Source organism: Calliopsis andreniformis, unplaced genomic scaffold (assembly GCF_051401765.1).
Source record: "Calliopsis andreniformis isolate RMS-2024a unplaced genomic scaffold, iyCalAndr_principal scaffold0017, whole genome shotgun sequence".
In the NCBI taxonomy this organism is placed as follows: Eukaryota; Metazoa; Arthropoda; class Insecta; order Hymenoptera; family Andrenidae; genus Calliopsis; species Calliopsis andreniformis.
This window is the reverse complement of record NW_027480429.1, coordinates 13,746,499-13,759,263: the sequence shown is the minus strand read 5'-3', so window position 1 is coordinate 13,759,263 and position 12,765 is coordinate 13,746,499.

Genomic DNA, 12,765 nt, shown 5'->3' with positions numbered 1-12,765 from the left:
TGCAAATATTCGTTTTATACGATGCAAACGCTGTTGTATTTATATCGTATTTTATGCTTCTGGCGTTTACTTCTAAGGACCTAACTATTCGATCTGGTGGAGCAACGCCCTAGAGTGGATCCTAGGTAGTTCGGAATGTAGAAATGACCATAACTTTCACACTGGTTGCAGTTATTCGTTTTATACGATGGAAACGCTGTTGTATTTATATCGTATTTTATGCTTCTGGCGTTTACTTCTAAGGACCTAACTATTCGATCTGGTGGAGCAACGCCCTAGAGTGGATCCTAGGTGGCTCGGAATGTAGAAATGACCATAACTTTCACACTGGTTGCAATTATTCGTTTTATACGATGCAAACGCTGTTGTATTTATATCGTATTTTATGCTTCTGGCGTATACTTCTATGGACCTAACTATTCGATCTGGTGGAGCAACGCCCTAGAGTGGATCCCAGGTTACTCGGAATGTAGAAATGACCATAACTTTCACACTGGTTGCAATTATTCGTTTTATACGGTGCAAACGCTGTTGTATTTATATCGTATTTTATGCTTCTGGCGTTGACTTCTAAGGCACTAACTATTCGGTCTGTTGGAGCAACGCCCTAGAGTGAAGACTAGATTGCCCGGAACGTAGAATTGCCCATCACCTTCAAACTGGTCGCAATTATTCCTGTTATATGATGGAAACACTGTTGTATTTTTTTGCATTTTATGGTTCGGGCGTAGACTTCTAAGGCCATAACTATTCAATCTGTGGGAGCAACGCCCTAGGGTGAAGCCTAGGTTGTTCGGAAAGTAGAAATGACCATAAGTTTCATACTGGTTGCTATTATTCGTTTTATACGATGGAAAAGCTGTTGTATTTATATTGTATTTTATGCTTCTGGCGTTGACTTCTAAGGCACTAACTATTCGATCTGGTGGAGCAACGCCCTAGAGTGAAGCCTAGGTTGCCCGGAACGTAGAATTGGTCATCACTTTCAAACTCGTTTCAATTATTCGTTTTATACGATGGAAACACTGTTGTATTTTTATTGCATTTTATGCTTCGGACGTTGACTTCTAAGGCCCTAACTATTCAATCTGTTAGAGCAACGCCCTAGGGTGAAACCTAGGTTGCTCGGAAAGTAGAAATGACCATCAGTTTCATACTGGTTGCAATTATTCGTTTTATACGATGGAAAAACTGTTGTATTTATATTGTATTTTATGCTTCTGGCGGTGCCTTCTTATGCCCTAAGTGTTCAATCTGGTGGAACAACGCCCTGGAGTGAAGCCTACGTTGCCCGGAACGTAGAAATGACCATCACTTTCACACTGGTTGCAATTATTCCTGATATAGGATGGAAAAACTCTCGTATATTTATTGTATTTTATGCTTCGGGCGTAGGCTTCTATGGCCCTACCTATTCGATCTGGTGGAGCAACACCCTACAGTGAAGCCAAGGTTGCCCGGAACGTAGATATGACCATAACCTTCACACAGGTTGCAATTATTCGTTTCCTACGATGGAAAAGCTGTTGCATTTATATTGTACTTTATGCTTCCGGTGTTGACTTCTTAGACCCTAACTCTTCGATCTGGTGGAGCAACACCTCAGAGGTAAGCCTAGGATGCCCGAAACGTCGAAATGATCGTTACTTTCGCACTGGTTGCAATTAGTCATGCTATACAATGGAAAAACTGTTGTATTTATACTGTATTTTATGCTTCTGGCGTTGACTTCTAACGCCGTAGCTATTCGATGTGGTGGAGCAACACCCTAGAGTGAAGCCTAGGTTGCCCGGAACGTAGAAATGCCCATTACTTTCACACTGGTTGCAATTATTAGTTTTATACGGTGGAAAAACTGTTATATTTATTTTGTATTTTATGCTTCGGGCGTTGACTTCTAAGGCCCTAACTATTCAATCTGTTGGAGCAACGCCCTAGGGTGAAGCCTAGCTTGCTCGGAAATCAGAAATGACCATAAGTTTGATACTGGTTGCAATTATTCGCTTTATACGATGGAAAAGCTGTTGTACTTATATCGTATTTTATGCTTCTGGCGTTGGCTTCTTAGGCCGTAACTATTCGGTCTGGTGGAGCAACGCCATGGAGAGAAGCCTAGGTTGCCCGGAACGTAGAATTGGCCATCACTTTCAAACTGGTTGCAATTACTCCTGTTATATGATGGAAACACTGTTGTATTTTTTTTGCATTTTATGGTTCGGGCGTTCACTTCTAAGGTCCTAACTATTGAATCTGTTGGAGCACCGCCCTAGGGTGAAGCCTAGCTTGCTCGGAAAGTAGAAATGGTCATAAGTTTCAAACTGGTTGCAGTTAATCCTGTTATACATTGGAAAAACTGTTGCATTTTTATTGCATTTTATGCTTCTGGCGTTCACTTCTTAGGCCCTAACTATTCGATCTGGTGGAACAACGGCCTAGGGTGAAGCCTAGCTTGCCCGGAACGTAGAAATGACCATAAGTTTCATACTGGTTGCAATTATTCGTTTTATACGATGGAAAAACTGTTGTATTTATATTGTATTTTATGCTTCTGGCGTTGACTTCTAAGGCACTAACTATTCGATCTGGTGGAGCAACGCCCTAGAGTGCAGCCTAGGTTGCCCGGAAGGTAGAATTGGCCATCACTTTCGAACTGGTTGCAATTATTCGTTTTATACGATGGAAAAACTGTTGTATTTATGTTGTATTTTATGCTTCTGGCGTTGACTTCTAAGGCACTAGCTATGCGATCTGGTGGAGCAACGCCCTAGAGTGATACCTAGGTTTCCCGGAACGTAGAAATTACCATAACTTTCACACTGATAGCAATTATTCGTTTTATACAATGGAAAAACTGTTCTATTTATTTTGTATTTTATGCTTCGGGCGTTGACTTCTATGGCCCTACCTATTCGATCTGGTGGTTTAACACCCTACAGTCAAGCCTAGGTTGCCCGGAACGTAGAAATGAAAATAACATTCACACCGGTTGCAATTATTCATGCTATACGATGGAAAAACTGTTGCATTTTTATTGTATTTCATGCTTCTGGCGTTGACTTCTAAGGCTGTAGCTATTAGATGTGGTGGAGTAACGCCCTAGAGTGACGCCTAGGTTGCCTGGAACGTAGAAATGACCATTACTTTCACAATGTTTCCAATTATTCATTTTATACGATGGAAAAACTGTTGTACTTAAATTGTATTTTATTCTTATGGCGTTGAATTCTAAGTCCCTAGCTATGCGATCTGGTGGAGCAACGCCATAGAGTGAAACCTAGGTTGCCCGGAACGTAGAAATTACCATAACTTACACACTGATAGCAATTATTCGTTTTATTAGATGGAAAAACTGATCTATTTATGTTGTATTTCATGCTTCGGGCGTTGACTTCTAAGGGCCTAACTATTCAATCTGTTGGAACAACGCCCTAGGGTGAAGCCTAGGTTGCCCGGAAAGTAGAAATGACCATAACTTTCACACTGGCTGCAATTAATCGTTTTATACGATGGAAAAACTGTTGTATTTATATTGTATTTTATGCTTCTGGCGTTGACTTCTAAGGCACTAACCATTCGATCTGGTGGAGCCACGCCCTAGAGTGAAGCCTAGGTTGCCCGGAAAGGAGAAATGACCATCACTTTCAAACTGGTTGCAATTAATCCTGTTATACATTGGAAAAACTGTTGTATTTTTATTGCATTTTATGCTTCTGGCGTTCACTTCTTAGGCCCTAACTATACGATCTGGTGGAACAACGGCATAGGGTGAAGCCTAGCTTGCCCGGAACGTAGAAATGACCATTACCTTCACACTGTTTGCAATTATACCTTTTATACGATGGAAAAGCTGTTGTATTTATATCGTATTTTATGCTTCAGGCGTTTACTTCTAAAGACCTAACTATTCGATCTGGTGGAGCAACACCCTAGAGTGAATCCTAGGTTGCTCGGAATGTAGAAATGACCATAACTTTCACACTGGCTGCAATTATTCGTTTTATACGATGGAAACGCTGTTGTATTTATAACGTATTTTATGCTTCTGGCGTTTACTTCTAAAGACCTAACTATTCGATCTGGTGGAGCAACGCCCTAGAGTGAATCCTAGGTTGCTCGGAATGTAGAAATAACCATAACATTCACACTGGCTGCAAATATTCGTTTTATACGATGCAAACGCTGTTGTATTTATATCGTATTTTATGCTTCTGGCGTTTACTTCTAAGGACCTAACTATTCGACCTGGTGGAGCAACGCCGTAGAGTGGATCCTGGGTAGCTCGGAATGTAGAAATGACCATAACTTTCACACTGGTTGCAATTATTCGTTTTATACGATGGAAACGCTGTTGTATTTATATCGTATTTTATGCTTCTGGCGTTTACTTCTAAGGACCTAACTATTCGATCTGGTGGAGCAACGCCCTAGAGTGGTTCCTGGGTAGCTCGGAATGTAGAAATGACCAAAACTTTCACACTGGTTGCAATTATTCGTTTTATACGATGCAAACGCTGTTGTATTTATATCGTATTTTATGCTCCTGGCGTTTAATTCTAAGGACCTAACTATTCGATCTGGTGGAGCAACGCCCTAGAGTGGATCCTAGGTTGCTCGGAATGTAGAAATGACCATAACTTTCACACTGGTTGCAATTATTCGTTTTATACGATGCAAACGCTGTTGTATTTATATCGTATTTTATGCTTCTGGCGTTGACTTCTAAGGCACTAGCTATTCAATCTGTTGGAGCAGCGCCCAAGGGTGAAGCCTAGGTTGCTCGGAAAGTAGAAATGTCCATAAGTTTCATACTTGTTGCAATTATTCGTTTTATACGATGGAAAAGCTGTTGTATTTATATTGTATTTTATGCTTCTGGCGTTGACTTCTAAGGCCCTAGCTATTCGATCTAGTGGAGCAACGCCCTAGAGTGAAGCCTAGGTTGCCCGGAAAGGAGAAATGACCATCACTTTCAAACTGGTTGCAATTAGTCCTGTTATAGATTGGAAAAACTGTTGTATTTTTATTGCATTTTATGCTTCTGGCGTTCACTTCTTAGGCCCTAACTATTCGATCTGGTGGAACAACGGCATAGGGTGAAGCCTAGCTTGCCCGGAACGTAGATATGACCATTACCTTCACACTGTTTGCAATTATTCCTTTTATACGATGGAAAAGCTGTTGTATTTATATAGTTTTTTATGCTTCTGGCGTTTACTTCTGAAGACCTAACTATTCGATCTGGTGGAGCAACGCCCTAGAGTGAATCCTAGGCTGCTCGGAACGTAGAAATGACCATAACTTTCACACTGGTTGCAAATATTCGTTTTATACGATGCAAACGCTGTTGTATTTATATCGTATTTTATGCTTCTGGCGTTTACTTCTAAGGACCTAACTATTCGATCTGGTGGAGCAACGCCCTAGAGTGGATCCTAGGTAGCTCGGAATGTAGAAATGACCGTAACTTTCACACTGGTTGCAATTATTCGATTTATACGATGGAAACGCTGTTGTATTTCTATCGTATTTTATGCTTCTGGCGTTTGCTTCTAAGGACCTAACTATTCGATCTGGTGGAGCAACGCCCTAGAGTGGATCCTAGGTGGCTCGGAATGTAGAAATGACCATAACTTTCACACTGGTTGCAATTATTCGTTTTATACGATGCAAACGCTGTTCTATTTATATCGTATTTTATGCTTCTGGCGTATACTTCTATGGACCTAACTATTCGATCTGGTGGAGCAACGCCCTAGAGTGAAGCCTAGGTTGCCCGGAACGTAGAATTGGTCATCACTTTCAAACTGGTTGCAATTATTCCTGTTATATGATGGAACCACTGTTGTATTTTTATTGCATTTTATGCTTCAGGCGTTGACTTCTATGGCCCTAACTATTCAATCTGTTGGAGCAACGCCCTAGGGTGAAGCCTAGGTTGACCGGAACAATGATATGCCATTACCTTCACACTGGTTGCAATTATTCCTGATATACGATGGAAAAACTGTTGCATCTTTAATGTATTTTATGCTTCTGGCGTTGACTTCGAAGGCCCTAACTATTCGATCTGGTGGAGCAAAGCCCTTGAGTGACGCCTAGGTTGCCCGGAAAGTAGAAGTGACCATAACTTTCACACTGGTTGCAATTATACCTGTCATATGATGGAAACACTGTTGCATTTTTATTGCATTTTATGCTTCGGGCGTTGACTTCTAAGGCCCTAACTATTCAATCTGTTGGAGCAACGCCCTAGGGAGAAGCCTAGGTTGCCCGGAAAGGAGAAATGACCATCACTTTCAAACTGGTTGCAATTAATCCTGTTATACATTGGAAAAACTGTTGTATTTTTATTGCATTTTATGCTTCTGGCGTTCACTTCTTAGGCCCTAACTATTCGATCTGGTGGAACAACGGCATAGGGTGAAGCCTAGCTTGCCCGGAACGTAGAAATGACCATTACCTTCACACTGTTTGCAATTATTCCTTTTATACGATGGAAAAGCTGTTGTATTTATATCGTATTTTATGCTTCTGGCGTTTACTTCTAAAGACCTAACTATTCGATCTGGTGGAGCAACGCCCTAGAGTGAATCCTAGGCAGCTCGGAATGTAGAAATGACCATAACTTTCACACTGGTTGCAAATATTCGTTTTATACGATGCAAACGCTGTTGTATTTATATCGTATTTTATGCTTCTGGCGTTTACTTCTAGGGACCTAACTATTCGATCTGGTGGAGCAACGCCCTGGAGTGGACCCTAGGTGGCTCGGAATGTAGAAATGACCATAACTTTCACGCTGGTTGCAATTATTCGTTTTATACGATGCAAACGCTGTTGTATTTATATCGTATTTTATGCTTCTGGCGTATACTTCTATGGACCTAACTATTCGATCTGGTGGAGCAACGCCCTAGAGTGGGTCCCAGGTTACTCGGAATGTAGAAATGACCATAACTTTCACACTGGTTGCAATTATTCGTTTTATACGATGCAAACGCTGTTATATTTATATCGTATTTTATGCTTCTGGCGTTGACTTCTAAGGCACTAACTATTCGATCTGGTAGAGCAACGCCCTAGAGTGAAGCCTAGGTTGCCCGGAACTTAGAATTGCCCATCACCTTCAAACTGGTCGCAATTATTCCTGTTATATGATGGAAATACTGTTGTATTTTTTTTGCATTTTATGGTTCGGGCGTAGACTTCTAAGGCCATAACTATTCAATCTGTGGGAGCAACGCCCTAGGGTGAAGCCTAGGTTGTTCGGAAAGTAGAAATGACCATAAGTTTCATACTGGTTGCAATTATTCGTTTTATACGATGGAAAAGCTGTTGTACTTATATCGTATTTTATGCTTCTGGCGTTGGCTTCTTAGGCCGTAACTATTCGGTCTGGTGGAGCAACGCCATGGAGAGAAGCCTTGGTTGCCCGGAACGTAGAATTGGCCATCACTTTCAAACTGGTTGCAATTACTCCTGTTATATGATGGAAACACTGTTGTATTTTTTTTGCATTTTATGGTTCGGGCGTTCACTTGTAAGGTCCTAATTATTGAATCTGTTGGAGCAACGCCCTAGGGTGAAGCCTAGCTTGCTCGGAAAGTAGAAATGATCATAAGTTTCATACTGCTTGCAATTATTCGTTTTATACGATGGAAACACTGTTGGATTTTTATTGCATTTTATGCTTCGGGCGTTGACTTCTAAGGCCCTAACTATTCAATCTGTTGGAGCAACGCCCTAGGGTGAAACCTAGCTTGCTCGGCAAGTAGAAATGAACATAAGTTTCATACTGGTTGCAATTATTCGTTTTATAAGATGGAAAAGCTGTTGTATTTATATCGTATTTTATGCTTCTGGCGTTGACTTCTTGCGCCGTAACTATTCGGTCTGGTGGAGCAACGCCCTGGAGTGAAACCTAGGTTGCCCGGAACGTAGAATTTGCCATCACTTTCAAACTGGTTGCAATTATTCCTGTTATATGATGGAAACACTGTTGTATTTTTTTTGCATTTTATGGTTCGGGCGTAGAGTTCTAAGGCCCTAACTATTCAATCTGCTGGAGCAACGCCCTAGGGTGAAGCCTAAGATGCTAGGAAAGTAGAAATGACCATAAGTTTCATACTGGTTGCAATCATTCGTTTTATACGATGGAAAAGCTGTTGTATTTATATTGTATTTTATGCTTCTGGCGTTGACTTCTAAGGCACTAACTATTCGATATGCTGGAGCAACGCTCTAGAGTGAAGCCTAGGTTGCCCGGAACGTAGAATTGGCCATCACTTTCCAAATTGGTTGCAATTATTCCTGTTATATTATGGAAACACTGTTGTATTTTTATTGCGTTATATGCTTCGGGCGTTGACTTCTAAGGCCGTAACTATTCAATCTGTTGGAGCAACGCCCTAGCGTGAAGCCTAGGTTGCTCGGAAAGTACAAATGACCATAAGTTTCATACTGGTTGCAATTATTCGTTTTATACGATGGCAAAACTGTTGTATTTATATTGTATCTTATGCTTCTGGCGTTGACTTCTAAGTCCCTAGCTGTTCGACCTAGTGGAGCAACGCCCTGGAGTGAAGCCTAGGTTGCCCGGAAAGGAGAAATGACCATCACGTTCAAACTGGTTGCAATTAATCCTTTTATACGATGGAAAGGCTGTTGTATTTATATCGTATTTTATGCTTCTGGCGTTTACTTCTGAGGACCTAACTATTCGATCTGGTGGAGCAACGCCCTAGAGTGAAGCCTAGGTTGCTCGGAATGTGGAAATGACCATCACTTTCACACTGGTTGCAATTATTCGTTTTATACGATGGAAACGCTGTTGTATTTATATTGTACTTTATGCCTCTGGCGTTGACTTCTAAGGCCGTAGCTATTAGATGTGGTGGAGTAACGCCCTAGAGTGACGCCTAGGGTGCGCGGAACGTAGAAATGACCATTACTTTCACACTGGTTGCAATTATTCGTTTTATACGATGGAAAAGCTGTTGTATTTATATCGTATTTTATGCTTCTGGCGTTGACTTCTTAGGCCGTAACTATTCGGTCTGGTGGAGCAACGCCCTGGTGTGAAACCTAGGTTGCCCGGAACGTAGAATTGGCCATCACTTTCAAACTGGTTATAATTATTCCTGTTATATGAAGGAAATACTGTTGTATTTTTTTTGCATTTTATGGTTCGGGCATTGACTTCTAAGGCCCTAACTATTCAATCCGTTGGAGCAACGCCCTAGGGTGAAGCCTAGGTTGCTCGGAACGTAGAAATGACCATAAGTTTCATACTGATTGCAATTATTTGTTTCATACGATGGAAAAACTGTTGTATTTATATTGTATTTTATGCTTCTGGCGTTGACTTCTACGGCACTAACTTTTCGATCTAGTGGAGCAACGCCCTAGAGTGAAGCCTAGGTTGCCCGGAAAGGAGAAATGACCATCACGTTCAAACTGGTTGCAATTAATCCTTTTATACGATGGAAAAGCTGTTGTATTTATATCGTATTTTATGCTTCTGGCGTTGACATCTACGGCACTAACTATTCGATCTAGTGGAGCAACGCCCTAGAGTGCAGCCTAGGTTGCCCGGAAGGTAGAATTGGCCATCACTTTCAAACTGGTTGCAATTATTCGTTTTATACGATGCAAACGCTGTTGTATTTATATCGTATTTTATGCTTCTGGCGTATACTTCTATGGACCTAACTATTCGATCTGGTGGAGCAACGCCCTAGAGTGGATCCTAGGTTGCTCGGAATGTAGAAATGACCGTAACTTTCACACTGGTTGCAATTATTCGTTTTATACGATGGAAACGCTGTTGTATTTCTATCGTATTTTATGCTTCTGGCGTTTGCTTCTAAGGACCTAACTATTCGATCTGGTGGAGCAACGCCCTAGAGTGGATCCTAGGTGGCTCGGAATGTAGAAATGACCATAACTTTCACACTGGTTGCAATTATTCGTTTTATACGATGCAAACGCTGTTGTATTTATATCGTATTTTATGCTTCTGGCGTATACTTCTATGGACCTAACTATTCGATCTGGTGGAGCAACGCCCTAGAGTGAAGCCTAGGTTGCCCGGAACGTAGAATTGGCCATCACTTTCAAACTGGTTGCAATTATTCCTGTTATATTATGGAAACACTGTTGTATTTTAATTGCATTTTATGCTTCGGGCGTTGACTTCTAAGGCCCTAACTATTCAATCTGTTGGAGCAACGCCCTAGGGTGAAGCCTAGCTTCCTCGGAAAGTAGAAATGAACATAAGTTTCATACTGGTTGCAATTATTCGTTTTACACGGTGGAAAAGCTGTTGCATTTATATCGTATTTTATGCTTCTGGCGTTGACTTCTTGGGTCGTAACTATTCCGTCTGGTGGAGCAACGCCCTGGAGTGAAACCTAGGTTGCCCGGAACGTAGAATTGGCCATCACTTTCCAAATTGGTTGCAATTATTCCTGTTATATTATGGAAACACTGTTGTATTTTTATTGCATTTTATGCTTCGGGCGTTGACTTCTAAGGCCCTAACTATTCAATCTGTTGGAGCAACGCCCTAGGGTGAAGCCTAGGTTGCTCGGAAAGTAGAAATGACCATAAGTTTCATACTGGATGCAATTATTCGTTTTATACGATGGAAAAACTGTTGTATTTATATCGCATTTTATGCTTCTGGCGTTGACTTCTAAGGCACTATCTTTTCGATCTGGTGGAGCAACGCCCTAGAGCGAAGCCTAGGTTGCCCGGAACGTAGAATTGGCCATCACTTTCAAACTGGTTGCAATTATTCCTGTTATATGATGGAAACACTGTTGTATTTTTGCTGCATTTTATGCTTCGGGCGTTGACTTCTAAGGCCCTAACTATTCAATCTGTTGCAGCAACGCCCTAGCGTGAAGCCTAGCTTGCTCGGAAAGTAGAAATGACCATAAGTTTCATACTGGTTGCAATTACTCGTTTTATACGATGGAAAAGCTGTTGCATTTATATCGTATTTTATGCTTCTGTCGTTGACTTCTTGGGCCGTAACTATTCGGTCTGGTGGAGCAACGCCCTGGAGTGAAACCTAGGTTGCCCGGAACGTAGAATTGGCCATCACTTTCAAACTGGTTGCAATTATTCCTGTTATATGATGGAAACACTGTTGTATTTTTTTTGCATTTTATGTTTCGGGCGTTGACTTCTAGGGCCCTAACTATTCAATCCGTTGGAGCAACGCCCTAGGGTGAAGCCTAGGTTGCTCTGAAAGTAGAAATGACCATAAGTTTCATACTGGTTGCAATTATTTGTTTTATACGATGGAAAAACTGTTGTATTTATATTGTATATTATGCTTCAGGCGTTGACTTCTAAGGCACTAACTATTCGATCTGGTGGAGCAACGCCCTAGTGTGAAGCCTAGGTTGCCCGAAACGTAGAATTGGCCATCACTTTCAAACTGGTTGCAATTATTCCTGTTATATTATGAAAACACTGTTGTATTTTTATTTCATTTTATGCTTCGGGCGTTGACTTCTAAGGCCCTAACTATTCAATCTGTTGGAGCAACGCCCTAGGGTGAAACCTAGGTTGCTCGGAAAATAGAAATGACCATCAGTTTCATACTGGTTGCAATTATTCGTTTTATACGATGGAAAAACTGTTGTATTTATATTGTATTTTATGATTCTGGCGTTGACTTCTAAGGCCCTAGCTATTCGATCTCGTGGAGCAACGCCCTAGAGTGAAGCCTAGGTTGCCCGGAAAGGAGAAATGGCCATCACTTTCAAACTGGTTGCAATTAATCCTGTTATACATTGGAAAAACTGTTGCATTTTTATTGCATTTTATGCTTCTGGCGTTCACTTCTTAGGCCTGAACTATTCGATCTGGTGGAACAACGGCCTAGGGTGAAGCCTAGCTTGCCCGGAACGAAGAAATGACCATTACCTTCACACTGTTTGCAATTATTCGTTTTATATGATGGAAACGCTGTTGTATTTCTATCGTATTTTATGCTTCTGGCGTTTGCTTCTCAGGACCTAACTATTCCATCTGGTGGAGCAACGCCCTAGAGTGGATCCTAGGTAGCTCGGAATGTAGAAATGACCGTAACTTTCACACTGGTTGCAATTATTCGTTTTATACGATGGAAACGCTGTTGTATTTCTATCGTATTTTATGCTTCTGGCGTTTGCTTCTAAGGACCTAACTATTCGATCTGGTGGAGCAACGCAATAGAGTGGATCCTAGGTAGCTCGGAATGTAGAAATGACCGTAACTTTCACACTGGTTGCAATTATTCGTTTTATACGATGGAAACACTGTTGTATTTTTTTTGCATTTTATGCTTCTGGCGTTTACTTCTAAGGACCTAACTATTCGATCTGGTGGAGCAACGCCCTAGAGTGGATCCTAGGTAGCTCGGAATGTAGAAATGACCGTAACTTTCACACTGGTTGCAATTATTCGTTTTATACGATGGAAACGCTGTTGTATTTCTATCGTATTTTATGCTTCTGGCGTTTGCTTCTAAGGACCTAACTATTCGATCTGGTGGAGCAACGCCCTAGAGTGGATCCTAGGTGGCTCGGAATGTAGAAATGACCATAACTTTCACACTGGTTGCAATTATTCGTTTTATACGATGCAAACGCTGTTGTATTTATATCGTATTTTATGCTTCTGGCGTATACTTCTATGGACCTAACTATTCGATCTGGTGGAGCAACGCCCTAGAGTGAAGCCTAGGTTGCCCGGAACGTAGAATTGGTC